Source organism: Heterocephalus glaber, unplaced genomic scaffold (genome assembly GCF_053883595.1).
Source record: "Heterocephalus glaber isolate CG9 unplaced genomic scaffold, H.glaber_assembly_v1.0 deba00001666, whole genome shotgun sequence".
NCBI classification, from domain to species: domain Eukaryota; kingdom Metazoa; phylum Chordata; class Mammalia; order Rodentia; family Bathyergidae; genus Heterocephalus; species Heterocephalus glaber.
Window position 1 is genome coordinate 14,340,160 of NW_028258406.1, and position 19,472 is coordinate 14,359,631.

Here is a 19,472-nt window from a genome sequence, read left to right on the forward strand (position 1 = left end):
TCCTCCTCCACAGACTCTGGAGTAATCCCACTAAAAATAAAAACTATTATGTCCTCTCATAGCCCTTTCCAGCATGCTTTGAGATTCATCTGTTTGTTTTCATGAAATGTCTGTTAATGTGGACACTGATGTTTGGATCCATAGGTCCACTTGGAAAGAAATGTCGCCAAAAAAATCAAATTGAAACCTCTTAAACTTAGGACAGTCAGTAAACCAGGGATTTGGGTTCCCATCCTGTTTCTTCCTTGCCCTATTGTTCTGGGATCTCAAACCAAAAGGGCCATTAGCCCCTGGGCTCCATACAGCCTCTGAATTTATGGAGCTGCTTCCTGTCTATTGGTTGGAATCATTTGATACAACCTGCTCGGGCTTTTTGGAAGCCAAAGGAAAAGTAGCCATTTTTCTCTTGCATTCTGCCTTATTTCCTTTTGAAAAGCTGAACTCTGGGAAGAATTATCAAAATAACTTCATGTTTCTGGGTTTTAACATTGAGCTTTTTTCAAAATCTCACTGGTCCCCACCTGGAAAATAATCTGCAAGAATTTTGGTGGAATCAGGAGGCTTCCAGGCACTGATTCTCCAAAGGCGGTCCTCTTACATCAGGATGGGCTGCTGCAAGGCCCAGCTGAGCACTCCCAAACCAGGGTAGCTGGGCAAAAACCCTGGGATGAGGTGCAGAGCCTCATTGCCTCTGAGGCCTCTCATGCCGAGCCACCCTCTCAGATAGGACACAGCCTTCTGCTTATGAGAGCTTGCATTCCCATGGCCACACAGGTTGGGGGTATTCCAGCTGCCTGTTGTCTAAGGTCCATTGCCTACCAGGATGCATTTGTCCTTGCCGGATACAAGCCCACTTCCAAGACAGTAATGTTGTATATGGAAGGAAAAATCACATAGTGGTTAAAAGGCCAGGCTGTGGGCCAGTGACTGGATTCTGTCTTAATTCTGCCTCTCACTCTCTCTGAGATCTTGGACAAGTTTATTTTTCCTCTCTCATTCCCTGAGTTATTAAATAAGCTAAAGCCAATCTGGTCTCACTGAGTTGTTGTGAAGATTAAATGAGTTAATTGGTAGGAAATGACAAATTAATTTCCTTACCATATGCCAAGTATACAGTAAGTACTCAATAAATGACTGCTGTTAAAAACTGCCATATATCAGGGCTGGGATTTAGCTCAGTGGTTCTGCCGCCTGCCTCCCAAGCGCAAAGACCTGAGTTCGATCCCCAGTACCAAAACAAACCCCAAACTGCCATATATTGAGCATCTCTCTGGGCCAGACATGGTGCTTGGTGTTTTACAGTCATTGTTTAGTTCTCACACTTTTTGTAAGATATAAGTCATCCTGTGTATATTTACTGGTCTGTGTGTGTGTGTGTGTGTGTGTGTGTGTATGTGTGTGTGTAGGGAGCTAAGTAACTTGCTCAAGGGCACAATGTTGTGAGTGGCACATCTAGGGCAGGATGAGCCCAGGTCTGTCTGATCAAATCCCACATGGAATCCGGGGCGAAGGAAGCAGTGTCATGTCATGTCAACAGAGTGGAAGGGATTCTGCAGAGTTCTCGTGAATGGGATTAGTCCCTTTATAAAAGAAGCCAGAGAGCTGCTCTACCCTTCCACTGCACCAGGACACAGCAAGGTGCTATCTGTGAACTAGGAAACAGGCCCCCATCAGACTGCCCTCACTTTGATCTTGGATTTCCCAGCTTCTTTTCCTAGCAATACATTTCTGTTGTTTATAAACCATGCAGCCTAAAGTATTTTGCCATAGTAACCTAAACTGACTAGCACAGAAATATAAAGAAAATTTTCTTGGAGAATCCAAAAAAGATTTTCATTTCTTAAAAAAATAAAAATCTGGAGCCTAATGAAGAGGAGATGTCTTTGCCACCTCCTTTAAGCTCGGGATGCTCATGTGATGACTGGAACTGTAGCAGCCATCTTGAAACCATAAAACATAAGAACAAGAATCTAGTAACACTAAGAATGACAGTGAAGGATGGAAGAAGCATGGAAAAATAACCAAGTCACTGAACAATCTCCAGAACTACTTAGTTCTAAGATATCTTCTTAAGTTAATATTAAATACTCACTTTTGAGTAAATGAGCTCATAATTGCATTTAATATTTAATACTTAAATATTCTGTTTCTAGGTGAACCAGAAAGTAATCTTGAAAGAAATACAATTCTGTCTAGATCTCCTTGTCAGAATTAAAACATCCACAGCTCATTACACACAGCATATACCTTATTCTGCTGATGCTTTCTCAAGGCTAGTTGTTCACATAACATAACTTCTTTCCCTTGTTTTAACATCCTTAACCCATACCACCAATTATCAGCTATTTAAAAGCAGGGAATTGTCTGGATTGTTTTTGTGCATACATTCCCACACTCCCTGTCATAGATGAGTCCTTGAGCCATTTCTGTCCTTAATTGTTATGCCCATTACAGACAGAGGACAAAATACACAAACACACCCATATGTGTACACACATACACACAAGCAAAATCCTATCTGTTCACGGAGCGGAAACAGGAATCAGTGAGCCCAGGTGCTGTGATCTAAACTCACCCGAAAGAAGAAGAAGTCACTGTAAGTGGTGAGACTGAGGTATAAAGGAAAGAGAAGACGGAGAGAAGAAAACAGCACAGGGCCCACCCTGGGGCTGGACACCCTGAGGTGTACTGCACTAATATCCATACCAAGTTGCTGCCATAATTAGCGTCTATAAAAACCGTATCTCCTAGCTCACATTCAATCCAATCAGACAGTGTTTATTCCAGAGCTTCCTTATTCCATGATGGGAGGGCTGGCTGGGCCCCAGTCTCAGCTAACCCACCTGCCCCTTGCCTGGCGTAATTTAGGTGGCAGTTACACTGTTCTCGGTGACACAGGAAGCAGCTCTGGTGCTGAATGATGTCATGTTCTTCATGGCTGGAAAGGAAAACAGATCAGGAGAGGGATCCCTGAGTAATACTTTACCCTATTTATGTTTCATCCCAGTAGGGTTATTTTTAAATCTCTTTGTATCAAGGATGCAAAACTGCAGTCCTTGCTTGTTAAAGATCGTCTGTGAGAACTGGGTGCAGGTTTGTAGAACGCCTTACCACCCTGGCACACAAGGGACGAGCTTGAGACTTCCTGGTCACAGCACTGCCTTGAGAGTAGACAGAGCCCAGCACAGACTCACATGGGGTTGCTGTAGGGCATGGGGGTGGGGACAGGAATCCTGGCAGAATGAGAAAATAGAGGTTTCTGCACGGCAGCACACTTGGCCTCAAAGGCAATTTATTTCCCCTGAAACTGAAATCAATAGTAAATTAAATCTGAGGCTTCATCTCCATGGGTGACTTTTTAACCTTCCTCAGCCAGTCACAATCCCTCACCCTCGTCAGTTCCACTTGGATGCTTGTTTAGTATTTTGCTTGGGTTTTACCGTGTCTCTCTGCATTCGAAGTCATGTTCCTGTAGGAGAGGAAGAGCATATGCGTCAGCTGCTCCTTCTCACTAAAAAGTTGGCAAGAAAGCTGTCTTTGAAGATGAAGATCTTCAGAGACAAAGAATAAGCCAACTTTAAACTCTCAAACTATCTGCCTCCTACTAACCGCTTGGGCACCTGGGGCAGGTCTGGTAAGGTAATATTGACCCCAGCAGAATTTGGATTGAAATGTGATTCTGAGTCTGTGAGATGTTCCTTGTTCTGCTAACAGGTGATTATTTGCTGTTAGGTGGTCTTCCAATTCCCTGGTTTCACTTTGTAGAATCTTTCTAGGAGACAGTGAGTCTTTGTTGAGATTGTAGTTTGAGAACATGACATAAAAACTATAATTTGAAAAGGCCCCCAATACTTACTACTCTACAAAGGGATGAACTTATATGCAATTATTTTTCCCAGGGATATTCTTTTTTTGCCTTTTAAATTACTGTGGTCCATTTCTGCCACTCGGTAGTCCTCACTGTCCTATGTCTATTCTGAAACTTCAGTGTTGCTTCTTCTTTGTCTGGCATTGTCTATTTACCCAGATACATGAAAGCATCTCTGATTTTAAAAGACTCATGGTCAGAGGCAAACCAAAGACCCGCCCAAGAATGATGACATCGGCTAACCTAGTAGAAGCACTTCCTTAAGTAAGAGCACAGTATCTGGGGAAAAAGCTTAAATTGCCAAGCCATTCCTATATAGTGGCCACTTTACGTTAACCCAAACAGCTTGTGATGTGTTGGTCATACTCTGTAAATGACAAAGCTACAGTTTGGAAAGGTGAAGTTACTTCCCTGAAGTAATTAGTGACCAAGACTGAACCCCTGTCCATACAACTCCCAATCTCCAAAATACTCATATATACAGTAGCAGTAAAACATTGCTGCCAGCCCAGCATCTCTCCACTCTTCCACAGCCTCATTCCTTCCTGTGATGTGAGGGATCCAAGCAGAAGCAGCAGCTGTAGCCCTAGGAGTGGCTGGCATCAGTCAGTGTCCAGATGGAAACCTCAATAGCAGCACAGCATGTTGAAGTTGTAAGACACCCAGCATGCTGGGCCTCCCTGATGACTACTGAATAAATGTTCCCCCAAAAGAGGAAGGGGCATTATCACACACAAATACCCCTACTTAATAAAATGGCATCCTGGCCATATGGTCCTGTGCAGTGACACCACAAGGACTCAGGTAGCTTAACAGAGATTGCCTTGTCCCTTGATCTTGTTATTCTAAATTAAGAGACCCTGGTCTTTGTCCAACTAGAAAGCAGGAAATTTGGAACAGGCCAAGAATATGGCTGCTTATTTCATTATTTGACACTGGGAGAGGCAGAAGACTCAAGTCTATGCCTGTTCTCAGCTTGACAAGCACCCTATGTCAGTTATCCTTTCAGCCTTTCACAAAGTCAGCCCCACTTGCTGGCCCTGCCCTGACCAAGGATGGTGGACAAATCCAGCACACACAGCCCAGGGGAGGAGTTACACTCATGGATCTCAAGGTTAGGGTGTGTCCATTCCACCCCTGACAGTGATGCTGGTTAAGAATAGAGATTCTGCAGCCAGATAGCCTGTGTTTAATCCCCCATTGTGGTGCTTCCTAGCTGTGTGGCCTTGGCTTATGGTAGTTTGACTTATGACTTTTTTACTTCATGGTGGTGTAAAAGCAATATACAATCAGTAAAAATTGTACTTTGAAATTTGAACATGATCTTCTCTGTATTAGTCAGCTTTCCCATTACTTGGACAAAATACTCAACATTCACACTTAAAGAAAGAGAAGTTTAATTTGGCTCATAGTTTCAGAGGATTTAGTCCATGGTCAGCTGGCTCCAAGGCAAAAAAGTCATGGTAGAAAGATGTAACGGAGAAAAGATGCTTAGTTCCTTGCAGCTTGGAAGCAGAACAGGGGAAGGGTGCCAGAGAGGAAGGAGCCAGGACCATATATAGTACCTAAGGTCACACCTCCATGACCCACCTGGACAGTTGGAGAAGTGTGCTCCACAATCCTGACTGGCTCCTAAGCCAATCAAATTGAAAAGCCAGCTTAACTGTCACATCCCAGGTTATCAATAGGCACTATTATGCTCTTTGTCAACATTGGGCAGGGGTTGGGAACTCTAGTTTCCTGTCAGTCCTGAGATTATGAGAGGAAACAACCAACACGCTACTGTGCATTGTCTTGCTAAGTTGTGGTGTTCAGTAGGGTAGCATTTTCACTTAGATATTGTCAATTTACAATAGATTTATCAAAGTATAACCTCATTATGTACTGAGGGACATCTATATATTTAGATTTTCTTCACTTTGTGTTGTTGTGGTTCTGAAAATCAATACATTTATACCTTGGGGAACCAGGGCAAGGCTTCAGATGGTCACAGAGATATGCAATACTCTTGGCTTCCAGTGTCATTTGGCAGCAGCTAAACAGCCCCATACTACTGTCCTATTAGATGCTGTTTTCTGTATTACATGTGATCAGTTACCTCCAAATCTTTGCATAATGTTTTATTTCCTTTTCAGAACAAGGCCCCGAGAATAGCTTCACATTGATTACATGCATGGTCCCTTTGAGGACAACTATGGCTGACCACCCCTCAGTGGCTCTTAACACCTTTCCTTCACTCTAGACTTGCATCTGTTCACCAACCCCATGTCTGGTTTGCTAGGCTTGGCCCTGTGGGTTCTTCTACAGATGGGGCTGCTCTAAGAGCCCAGGTGTTATGGCTCGTGTCTAGATGTCCCCCCAAAACCTCATGCAGTCATAAGTGGGGCTTCTTTAGAGGTGGCTGGATCTAGTGTGTGTGACACTGGGATTGATTCATGGTGCAATGCTAGGATTAAGGGCACTAGGATTAAGGGTATGAGTGCTGCCTACCCTAAGTAGTTTGGATAAGATATAAGGGATAGAAAGAGCTGTGGTCATCCCTTGCTGCTACCTTCTGCCTTCCATGAACTGTTTCCCTTCTGCCATGCCTCTCTGCCTTGGAGCCAGCCGATTATGGACTGAAACCTCTATAAACTGTGAGCTGAATAAACCTTTCCTCTTTAACTTTGAATATCAGGTATTTTGTTTCAGCAAGGAGAAAAGTAACTCAGACACCAGGGCAGTTAGAGATTTCAAAACTTTTATATTTACAGTGGGTTAAAGAAGCTCACATCTTACACATTGTAAATATGAGATACCACACACAGAGACAACTGTTACAACCTATTGTGGGAGTGTGCTGACAAAAGAAGCCCAGCACTGCAGGAGAATCCTGAAAGTCTAGGAAGCCAGATCCAACACTACTGAAGTTGCATATCATGGGCATGTATAAGGCAATGAACATAGGTATCCTGAGAGGATGGAGAGGCAAAGGGATGAATGCCAAAGGCTAGGCTCAAGAAGTTTTGTGGCTATTCACCGGCAGAAATACAGTGTTCTGCCTGCAAGGCTCTTGTGTGCTGAAGTGGGTACTTCCTTGGGTCCTATTCTGCCCACTTAACAAGGCCTTGTTCAGATGAATTGTCTAAATGACTGTCCCCATGACAACGGACCAATTTGCAGAATGCCAGAATTAGGAGGCAAACAACCATGCCAAGTATCAGACCTGAAATCTGCTCCTGATGGAGCTGAAATGAGAACACTCCAGGCCAGAGAACAATGGGAAGGTGAGGTGCAGTTCTCAGAACAGCTTTGTTTTTCTGCCAGCCCTTTTCAGAGAAAGCCTGGGACCATATTCTTTTACACTCCACAGGGCTGCTTGCATTTTGCAACTGACCTTGGAAGATGGCTTATACATACATCTTTCACCAGCTAGATCTTCCTTGCCGTAAACACCAAAAAGCCTGTGCCACGATGTCTCAGAGTTGAACACTCATAAAATTTCCATTATTTCACCATCTCTTTTCTCAGTCTCCACCAAGGAGGATTATACACAAGGACTCTGCCTTGTTTCCTTTGAATCTAATTTTGATACCTGCCCTTCTGCCTTGGAAAGTTTGGCTTGTTTTTTTTCTTAAATGACTTTTAGTCAAAACACTGGATCCAGGCTGTGGGAATCTATCTCAATTCTTCTCTCTGAAATATTATTCACTTTGTTGCCCTGGAGACATGATGATATTCACAGCTCTCTCATAGCAACAATTTTTTTTTCTCTCTGTGGATAAAACTGTATGCAATTTTTTGGGCCAGGGATTTAGCTCAGTGGTTTTGCCACCTGCTGCACAAGTGCAAGGACCCAAGTTCGATCCCTGGTAGCAAAAAAAAAAACAAAACTGTATGCAATTTTAAAATTTTTTAAACACTGAAAAAATTACAATTTCCTAAGTCCAATATTTTATCTTTTTATTGCCTGTTTACTCAGTGTAGACTCATAAGTTCATATTAAAATTAAAATCACACTGAACTTCTCTGGTTTGTCTTCTCTGTTTCAGAAATATTTTCTTAGCCAATCCTTCACCAGTTTGTGATTTTCAAAACGCCTTAAAAACAAGCATGAATTTATTGAGAGATTACTACACACAAATAGTGCACCAGCTGCTGAATGCCCAGATAAACAAGGCAATAGACTTTGTAAGACATACTGGAAAGAGAAAGGATTTTATCAGGATTCCCAAAGGCTCTCTTCTCCTTCTCCTTCTCTTTCTCCTTCTTCTTTCCATTCTTTTTCATTTTTATATATAATTACCAGAGCATTCTCAGCAAGGTATACAAGGTTGAGTGTGATATGAGGGTATCTCCTGTCCCACAAGAAAAACAGGGGCAAAGATGGGACTTTCAATTCCCTTGCCCCGTATCCTCCTCTCCTATCCAGTGCTATGGATTCAGAACCAAGCACTTGCTGGATAAGACCAACTGACCAACAATTCAGTATGACAATGGACTTGAATTGGTCAAAGGAGGAGTCCTGGAAAATGATCCTGAGGGGTGACCTTGCAGTGTTCTGCACAGCCATGCATGACATGAGAAGGCGTCACTGGGAATCTCCAACCTCCAAGTTGAAAGCAGAATAAGAGAGTCACTGCATTGAGGGAGTCTGTTGTAGAGAATAGATAATGCATAAGAGAAGGATGGCTGGATGGGTAGAGACAGACAGACAGACAGACAAATGGATGATTTTGCAGTAGAGAGGCAGAAACTCAGGTCTGAGCTGTATCATAAAAGAAAAGTAGTGGCCAGGTACTTAAGATAAAAGGCTTGTTAAAGGCCACACAGATGACTTGACATTCGATTATCTGCTCATTGCTGAGACCTATTTTTATTGAGACAAACAGCCCTGTGGCAACCACCAAAGGAAGGATGGGGTAATCTGAAGACTTCTAACCACCACAGAAGCTTCTAGTCCCTGGGATGTCATTTTCTCTTTGTGACAATAAAATTTAAACCCACGTACATCATAAATATATTTATTTTATATGATCCCTCTGTGATGTAACTATGAGTTGAGAGTACAAGAAATGTCTATCTTCAAAGCCAGAAAACTACTTCTACACAGAAAGTACTCATCTGCACAATAAAGTCCTGAAGTCCTTTTTTTTAAAAAAAATGCCATTATGGCTGTGTCCTCTAAACTCTTACCTGTGGTGATCTTTTGGGCATTTGCCTATAAACAAACACTAAGCTCTATTTATGTCCATACAGGAATTCCCCCAGGATGTAATAATGCTCCCCAAATCCCTAGTCAAATTTCATTTAAATAGAAATGGCCAGGTGAAACCATCCTCTCTGTGTTTGCCACATCTGCTCTGCCAGAACTTAGTGCTCTTACCAGAAGGCAAAGATAAGGTTTTTGTGATTTCATCCTGCCCCTCCCCCTATTTCCAAAGACAAGCCCCACAGGCTAGACCAGATTTGGTTTTGTTGTTTGTTCTAATCTGTTTGAAGATTGCCTCAATTACTGAAAGTTATTTGTGAAGTAAAATCCAGATTAATCACAGATTCTAGGAAGAGAATTGCATTCAGCAGAAATGAAACAACCAAAGATTATTCAAAAATCCCCCTTTGTCTTAGTACTTGTACAAATTTATCCTAAAAAAAATTCTTTGCCTCTTAATAACCCAAAAGGAACATGGAAAATGTTACTCCATACCTGGCTCATAGGTCACAAGTCAAGAATATGGTTGCTAAGAGCATGAATTCTGAAGCCAGGCTCCCTGGCTCACTCCTGGCTTTGTCTCTTAGTAGCTATGTAATTTTGAGGATCTCTGTACCTCTGTACACAGGTGGGAGGCTGCTAAAGTCCCAACCTTCTGGGATTGCTATGGGGATTAGATGAGTTGAAGTGTGTAACATGCTTAGCACAGCACCTGCCTGGTGATTTGTCACTGTCACACTCTCCAGGATGTTCAAGGATTCTCACTGAGAGGAAATGGGGGAGAGAAGTTAAAGCCCCTGGCTCAGGTGAATCACAGGCTCCTCCTCACCCCACCACACTCACTTCTGAAACTTGGCCCTCAGCTTTCTTCTTGTTCCACTGACAACTCTTCAAGCCCCTACAGTCCTGAAAATGCAGGTGTTATTAACCAAGCTGGGTATCATCTGACCCTATAGAGCCCTGTGGAAATTGTATTTCTAAAGTAAATAATGCCAACGAAGTGAGGCTAAGTTTGCAAATTCATATTCAGCTAAGAAATGTCACATTTATTTATTTTCATGAAGCCAATTCTGAGCAATGGTTCCAAGATCCAATCTCAGTATCTCCTGGGGCCTCCTGGCTGGCCAGGGTCACACAAAGAACTGACAGGGTCTTTTGAAATGCTGGTGCCCCATGTTTCACAGACTGTTCTGGAGTAGAGGAGTCCAGTTGTTTCTGGGGTCGGAAGCCCCATTCCCTGGGCTTTAGCATCCCTGGAACTCAATTTTTATTCAATTCTTGCTGCTAAGCTGGGGTGTGGACAGAGAAATGCTGTGGGTACTATGATTCAGTATGCCCTCAACCTGTACCAGCTCCCCAGGCTTCCATTTAACACCCCAAAAGCCCTTACCTCTCTTTCTTCTCTTGGGAGTTCACAATCCAAAAGAGCTGTCTACCTTCTTGGAAAGAAATCAGTGAGATAAAAGGAATAAAGGTCAACAATGTCTTTCCAAACTGCTTTCTTCTATCACAACACAAAGAAAAAAGAGTATCATAACACATCATCCTGACACACCAGTTCTGTGTGTTAGCTTGTTCATCTTTCTTGACAAAACTTAATGCAGCAACATAATGCTAGTGAATTGAGTGACCTGGTTGTCTTAATCACGCTTACAGTGCTTTATTTTCAGTGTATAGGTTAGAAGTCTACTCTATATATTATCCGACTGTATAATATTAAGTTTAAACTGTGTATTATCTCACTGATAGAAAAAGATGATGATTAATTAAAGAGTGACAAACAATCAAGCCAGGCATGATGGCTCATACCCCCAGCACTCTGAGAGGCTGAGGCAGAAGGATTGGAAATTCCAAGCCACCCAACCTGGGTAACTGAGCAACTTAGTGAGATGTTGTCTAAACATTTAAAAAACAAAAAATGGAAGGGTTAGGGATGTAGGTAGGTGTGAAGGCTTTAGGTTCAATCTCCAATGTAGGAAAAAATAAAGTAACAAACATTGTCAGTGCCCACTCTGGGTCCAGAAATGCTAGAAATATATATCTGCTTAGAGTATGTCTGTTTAAGGTTTAGACACCTGGATGTATCATCGCAAAAGGTGTGAGTTCACAGAGGAGTTCACTGCCCTCTCCCCCCATCCTCATAGCAGAATCAGCCAATTATCAGGTCCCAGTGATTATACAGAGCAAGAATAGGGGCATAGCTGCTGCTGCTCAGAACTGGAAGCTCCTGCCAGTGCCTTCCATATGAGTACCTGCAAGTGTTTGTCACTAGGATGGGTGGCAGGGAGGAGAAGGTAGGGAAGGCAGGCAGAAGAGAGGCCCTGGGCAAACCCATAGCTTCGTTATCTTCTAGAATCACAGCTCTCGTTCACAAACCTCAGTAATCTTCAAACCCTGTTCATGTGTATTATTGGTTGATCCTCACCATGACCCTGAAAATAGGACTGTCAGTCTCCTTTGACACAAGAAATCCATGACAGAGGCCAAGTAATTTACTTGCTCAAGGTCATTCAGAAAGAATGGAGGGCACTATACAGGAATGTGGCTGTCCCAACTCTTGGCTATAGAAGCTTATTATTGCTTAAGACAATGATTCTGATCATAAAACTCGCCACAGTTGAAAGAGCACTTCCAAATCTATTGCATCCTTTAATCCCCTCCCAAAAATCTAGAAGTAAAGCAATACTATCACTTCATTAGTAACAAAAGGTCAAACTAATGATTGCCTAAAGTGACAGAAATATCTAATAAATAAGAGAAGAATCATTGGCCTCTAAATCCTTTGTCCATCCCCCTACCTCCTACCCACCTTTTTTGAGGCTTATGCTCTACTCCATTGTCATTTGTATCCCCCCCACACACACAAAAAAACTCTCTTATGAAGCTGGATGACCACTTAACATCCAATAAGTACCTGCCATGTGTCAAGCACTGTGTTCACATTGAGAATACAGAAGTCAATGAGAGATGGTCCCTAACAGGAGCAAACACCAGTGAGGGGAGGGTTGACTGGTGGACAAATAATGTGCTATGAGTAGCTAGTGCCAAAGGCTCTACAAGCACTCACAAGGTGAGACAAGTGCTCTGGGCTCTGGAAATTCAAAGTGGGAAAGATTGATCCCACCTGTCCAGGAAGAGGGAGGTAGCAGGGGATCCATTAAGTCTTCCACGAGTGACATTGAAGCACCCCACAATTGTACCCAAATGTGAGAATCAGCTTATTCACTTTATAAAAGCTCAAGGGACAAAAATAGTATCACTTCTGACAGTTTATTGAGCATAATAAAAATTACAAATGTAGAAAAGGAACAAAAAGACAGCAATCAGAAATATTGCTGGTTTTTTCTATTTTTGACATTTTAATTGAAATTATCTTGAGTCATGCTCAAAACCCTTCACATCTCTTGGACCCATAACAGGTAAAAATCCTCAGCCACCAAGTTGTTTATCTAAATTTATCCTAGAATTTGTGCCACATTGCCATTATACCCTGTGCAAAGAGGATGAAAAGGCCAAATTTAGTAGCAGATGACAAGGGTCATGACTGTCCGTGTGTTTACGAGAAGCTTATGAAATCCTCTTTCCTGTTTACTCAAAATCTAAATCTCCCAGCCTGAAACCATCCTCCTCCGGAGGCTGAGGTGTGCACTCAGCTGCTCCCTGTGCCTTTAAGATGAGGAAACCAGACATTCCTGCCCTTGGGCTGCCCTCGGAGATTCAGGCAGGGATGCTTGGTGCTGTCTGAGTGGCTGCAATCACCATTTCCCCAGTTTCCCAAACAACCCAGTGACTAGAGAAGAAAATCAAACCACACAGAGGTTACATGTCGAAATGGCATCTGGCCCTGGGGATGATTCTTAAACAAGTAGCCTTCCACAGAAGGACCAAAGACAGACAGATAGGTGGAAGAGGATAAGACCACCATTGAGCTCCTCTCTAAAGCATTTTCCTAATGGGACAGCATGTGCCTAGTGACAATTACCTAAGGAACATGACTGGATTCCTCCCAGCTCAGGAAGATCAGAAAGCTGTCTCTGGTTTATTACTTCACAAACATGTCCAGAGATTAATATTTTAAACAGCAGGGTCAATAATCTTCCTGTCCACCAATAAGTAGTAGTACCCTCCTTCCAGCCAGGCACTCAAAATTGCTTTGCATTTTGAATGTTTTTTAAGATGTGGCTCATAGATATTCTTTTGCAACATTGGCTCCCCGCCCCCTAGATGGATCACTGCCTTGTTCTCATCATTTTCCTGGCTTCTAGAGAACTATACCCACACCGACCAGTAATCTAATTTCCATCTAGTCAACCTCCAGAAGCTATTTTGGGTTTGGCCTGCATTTAGTCCACTTTACCTGCAAGTGCAGACTCAGCCCTCTACTCTCTTGAGACTCCTCCCTCTAAGGAAACCTTTGATAAATACAGGCTTCCTATAGGACAGGAAACGGTGCCCATCTCAGTTTGGAATGCTGCCAGGAGGTGCTAACCACCACCCTACATGTCAGACAAGCAGGAAAAGTAGAAGCCTCCTGATCCTCCGCTCTTACAACTCTGATCACTTTCTTCCTGCCCCCTGGCTGTGTGCTCAATCCTGCAATTGCCTGGAAGCACCATTCAAGGGCCTAATCCTTGGCTCTCATGTTTCTCTGTGCCTGGAATGCACCTGCATTTCTGGTTAACTCCTGCTGGAGTTTCTCTTCCAACTAAAAGGGTTTCCAAGTTCAGCAGTTTCCAGGGCCAAGCAGGTAACATCAGTATGAGGAAGTCAGCCATGTATTGAGCAGCAGGGAGTGATGGAGCCATGGAAATACTGTGCAGCCTCATTAGACCAAACATTCGGATTCAAACACAGACAAAGCCAGCCTAAAGCTCTGATGCAAGATCTAGATATATAGTGCTCTGCCTTGCAAAAAGGAGCCCTAGCAAAGTCAGAATCTGTTCACCTTCATTTTTCTATATTTTATATGTTTAAAAGCACCTGAAGGTATTATTTATACCATTGTCTTAAGTATATTAAACTACCATTTAACATGTTGTTTCTAATGAAAAATGTATTGCAATTTCTAACTCTAAATGCAAAAAGCCCCAGTGTCCTATCTTTGGTGAAAACAGAGTCAAGTGGGATCAACATCTGAAGTAATGGAGAGAAAGAGACAATTCCTGGGCATGATGGCTTGTAATCTTTCCATCTCCCTGTGTTGCATTTACTTTTACAGTTCCCTCAAATTAACACTCCAGCCATACCCAGATATCTACAGATCGTGCCCTGACCTCATCTCTTTGACCTCTATTTGCAAGCAATGCTGCAAAAGATGAAGCGATGCTTCATCTTCACCTGCCTTCTCTCTTATCATCTTTAGAAACTTTGTTTTCCTTAACTCTCCCAGCTAAGTCCTATGAAGCCAAATGCTACTAGGTCACCATTTTCCCTAGTGTGTGCTTATCCACACTTAATTGGAATTGTCTTTTGCAGTCAGCACCTCCACCAGACTGGCAGGAGCAGGATAGGATCTGATTCATAACAGTTATATTCCCAATACCTGCCCAGTGTCACACACTTAGCAGTTGGCATTGAATGAATAAGTGAATGAATGAATGAATGAATGACAGAATAAGAGAATGAATAGATAAGACAACTTTTCCAGCTAAATGACTGCCCAGGTGTACCAAATGGGTCACATCATATGTAGATGCCCTAAGGTATAGACAAATCTTGAACCAGAAACACTCCATGCCTGCATCTTCACAATATCTTCCATAAGGTAGATGTTACTGTTGTTTCTTTTAGAAAATGTGTAATTGATGACCTGAAATAGTGAATAAAATTCTCAGCACCACACAGCTAATGAATGCCTGACTCCCAAACACTAACTCAGGTCCTGGGATAATGTCATCTGTGCTTTTCCGCCACACCAGGCTGGTCAGAGATTGGGAGCTCATTGGTGCCTGATGGCAAGAATGCTCCTGACACCGCTACCATACTACCACCACTCCTGCCTTGGTGTTCCAGGCTCATATGTCTTAACCAGCTCTCAGGAGAAATAGAACCCTGCAGCAGATTCTGGGTCACAGCTGTTAGGAGAAGGGATTTGGCCTTTAACCTCAGGCAGAAGTTTCATTCACTAAACTAGGGTTTCTGAGCACTAAGCATCCTCTCTACCCACCACCCTAGACCTGCTGCTGCCATTGCCCATTCTCATTAGCACACTCTAAAAAATCTTTAAAAGACAATCTCAAGCCCCATGTTAAAACCTTTTAAATTATTGGAGCACTATTTATGAATGTATTTTGATAAATATAAGTGAGTCGTGCAGAAAGGAAGCAAGAAAGCAAGAAAGAAAGAAAAGAAAGAAAGAAAGAAAGAAAGAAAGAGAAAGGAAGGAAGGAAGGAAAGAAGGAAAGAAGGAAGGAAGAAAGGAAGGAAGGAAGGAAGGAAGGAAAGGAAAGAGGGAGGGAAGGAAGGGAAAAGGAGACCTAGAGAGAAAGCAGATTTATACATGACAAGCTCTTAAAATATATTATCTAGTAGAGGTGTAATAATGACACACACTGTTAAAGAAGAGAACAAGATGGAAAGAGTGCTCTGGCATCTATGTGCCTCATAAAATTATTGATTAAATCCACCCTTAAATTCATGTAGTATTAGGTGACAAGTGGTTTAACTACAATAGTGTGATTCAACTACTGCCTATCCAGTTCTATTTTAACACTGAACTTTAAAATGATTCAAGCTAACTGTGTCATTTTCCAAGCAGATCCAAAATCAAATCTTCATGTAGAAAAAGAGAAAGAATCACTAGACTGCAGCCATAAATGGCTGCAAGTCTTTATGAGATTCTGTCTCTGGGTCCATAACACCGAGAGAGCTTTGTGGAAAGGACCCAGGCTGCTCACATTGGCTGATGCAGTCTTTGAGCCTGTGCCAACCAGGCTTGCAGAGAAAGAAACCAGACCTTTCGAGATCTTGGCTCCTCTGCACAGTAGTAACTCAGCAAAATGGACAAAGGCTTCTCTATTGACTTTGCAAGTGCAAATTGAACCACACTCATGAAAACAGTACAAGGCACAACTACATCACTTACCAGCTCATCAAGTCTGTTTTAGAGGTGAAGCGGTTTTATGTCCACCCACTGTCAGGCAGCAAGCTCTTAAAGAAACAATAAGAGAGATGCCAAAGTCAGCGATGTTTTAATGGAAGTCAAGCTATCACAACAGTGGGAAAGGGAGGGATTGTCTCTACCAACCCATATACAAAGACCTGAACAGTAGACCATGGTATGCTAGGTGAATTACCCACTACTCAAAACAAAAGGATGGCTTTTGAGAAGAGAAGTATTTATACCTGGGGAGCAAACCATGGTTCAAGAAACAAAATGTCTTTAAATGAAGGCTTATGCCTTTAGTTTTGCCTTTTCAACATCTTCAAATACTCTACCACTCTTTTCTTCTTCTCTTTTTCTCTCCAAGAGGTCAATAATCCCTTCAGAAGTTTAGAGGAAATAGAATCATTGCCCATTCTGCAGTTGCTAGGAAATTAAACAGTAGTAAGTGGAAGAAGCCCATATTATACGATTGTGCCTTTATGGTTGTTCGATTGGGTAGTCCATTGTGTTTCCTTTTTACTCCTTTTTAAAAAAATTATTTTATTGGTACATATTAGGTATATAATACATTTACATTTATCATTGGATGCTTGTACCTGTACATGGTGCAACTTAGTTCTGATTTTTTTCCTCATTACCTGTGTGCACTTTACCCCCTCCACGCTTCCCTATGTACATAGATTTTGTTTCCATTTCTTTTTCTTTTCTCATAATTTTTCCTTTCCCTTCTTTCCTTTCCTGTTTCCCTCCAACCATCTGTATACGTTTGAACCTTGTCCTATTTCAAATTATCAGTTATTCGTTTTATCATTTTTATCCTTATTTACACTTTCAGTTTCTCACACTAGAGAAACGATTCAGTATTTACACATGTGTGTCCTATTTATTTCACTTAAGAGTATGGCCTCAATATGCATCCGTTTAGCTATACATGTCTCTAGTTTCTCATTCTTTATGCCTGAGTAGTACTCCATTTTATAACAAAACTACATCTTCTTTATCCAGTTTCCAGTTGATGGGCACTTGGGCTGTTTCCAAGCTTTAGCTATTACAAACTGAGCCGCTATAAACATGGGTGCACATATATCACTGTGGTATGATTCTTTTAATTCTTTGGGGAAGATCCCCAGCAGGGGTATAGCTGGGTCAAATGGGTCCTCTAGCCCTAATTCTTCGAGGTATCTCTATACTAATTTCCACAGTGGCTGCACCAGTCTGCACTCCCACCAACAATGGAGAAGGGTTCCTTTCTCTCCACACCCCTGCCAGCATTTGTTATTGGTTGATTTCTTGATAGCAGCCATTCTTTCTGGGGTGAGGTGGAATCTCAGTGTTGTTTATATCTGCATCTCTCCAATGACCAGTGATGTTGAACATTTTTTCATATATTTGTTTGCTGCTTTTACTTCTTTGTCTGAGGAATGTCTGTTCATTTCAGATGCCCATTTTTGAATTGGGTCATTAAATATGGGGGTCTGATTTTTTCAATTCTGTATATATTCTAGATAGCAGACATTTGTCTGAGGTAGAGCTGCTAAAAAATTTTTCCCACATTGTAGGTTGTCTCTTAGCTCTGTTGGTGGTTTCTCTTGCAGTGCAGAAGCTTTTGAATAAGATGAGATCCCAGTTGTTGATTCTTTGTGCTAGTTCATGTGCTACTGAAGTTTTGTTCATAAAGTCTTTTCCTATGCCAAAGTCTTCAAGAGCTCTACCTAACTTATCTTCCAGCAAGTCTAGTGTTTCTGTTTTAATACTTAGATCTTCAATCCACTTTGATCTTAGTTTAGTGCATGGTGATAGACATGGGTCTAGTTTTAATCTTTGGCAGGTTGAAATCCAGTTTTTCCAACAACATTTATTAAATAGGCTACCTTTCCTCTAGCAAGGGTGTTTGGGTCCTTTGTCAAAGATTAGGGAGCTGAGTATGTCTTGAGTTGTTTCTGCATCTTCTAATCTATTCCACTGATCCTCAGATCTGTTTCTTTGCCACTACCATGCTGTTTTTATGACAGTAGCTTTGTAGTATAGTTTCAAGTTGGGGATTGTGATACCCCCTGCCATGTCTCTGTTACCTAAGATTGATTTGCTATTCTAGGTCTCTTCTGGTTACAAATAAAGTTTGGATTGTTTTCTCTAGTTCTGTGAAGTATATTTTTGGAATTTCAATGGGCATTGCATTAAATCTATATAACAGTTTTGGAAGAATGGCCATTTTCACTACATTGGTTCTTCCTAGCCAGGAACAAGGGATTTATTTCCATTTTCTTATATCCTCCTCGATCTCCTTTTTCAGTGTGCTGTAGTTTTCAGTGTAGAGGTCTTTTGCTTCCTTTGTGAGGTTGATTCCCAGATATTTCATTTTTTAGGATGCTATTGTAAAAGGAATTGTTTCCTTAATTTCTCTCTCACTGAGTCTGCTATTTGTGTATAAAAAGGCTATTGTTTTTTGAGTGTTGACCTCATATCCAGCTACTCTACTGCATCTGTCAATTAGGTCTAGAAGACTTTTGACTGAGTTTTTTGGGTCTTCTATGTAAAGTATCATATCATTAGCAAATAATGACTTTAAATTCTTCCTTTCTTATCTTTATTCCTTTTATTTCTTTCTCTTTTCTAATTGCTGTGGCTAATGTTTCCAGAACTATATTGTACAGGAGTGGTGATAGTGGGCATCCTTGTGTTGTTCCTGATTTTAGCGTGAAAGTTTTCAGGTTTTGACCATTTAGTATGATGTTGGCTGTTGGTTTTTCATAGATAGCCTTAATCAGGTTGAGATAAAGACCTTCTATTCCAATTTTCTGTAGGGTTTTTATTATGAATGGGTGTTGGATTTTGTCAAATGCCTTTTCTTCATCTATTGAGATGGTGATATGTTTTTCGTCCCAGACTCTGTTAATATAGTGTATTACATTTATTGATTTATGATAGCTGAACTATCCTTGCATCCCTGGGATAAATCCGACTTGGTCAGGATATATGATCTTCTTGATGACCGTCTGTATTCTGTTTGCCAGTATCTTGTTGAGGATTTTTGCATCTATGTTCATTAGGGAGATTAGTCTGTAGTTCTCTTTTTGGGTTGGGTCTTTCCCTGGTTTTGGAATGAAAGTAACACTTGCTTCCAGGAATGAATTTGGAAGCATTGCTTCCCTTTCAATTTCCATGATGAGTTTAAAGAGTAATGACAATAGTTCTTTAAATGTCTTGTAGAATTCAGCATTGAAGCCAGCAGGATTTGGGCTTTTCTTTGCTGGTAAATTTTTTATTACATTTTCAATTTCGCTCATTGTAATTGGGATGTTTAGAAT

The 19,472-nt window shown here is 41.6% G+C and overlaps 1 long non-coding RNA gene across 1 annotated transcript in view; it reads right to left on the reverse strand.

Moving 5' to 3' along the window:
* Window positions 1-19,472, reverse strand: part of LOC110348998 (uncharacterized) — a 79,704-nt gene that overhangs the window by 52,163 nt on the left and 8,069 nt on the right. Inside the window, exon 2 of the long non-coding RNA XR_002394656.2 lies at window positions 16,144-16,208. This is a non-coding gene — a long non-coding RNA (uncharacterized LOC110348998). The remainder of the gene's footprint in view (window positions 1-16,143; window positions 16,209-19,472) is intronic.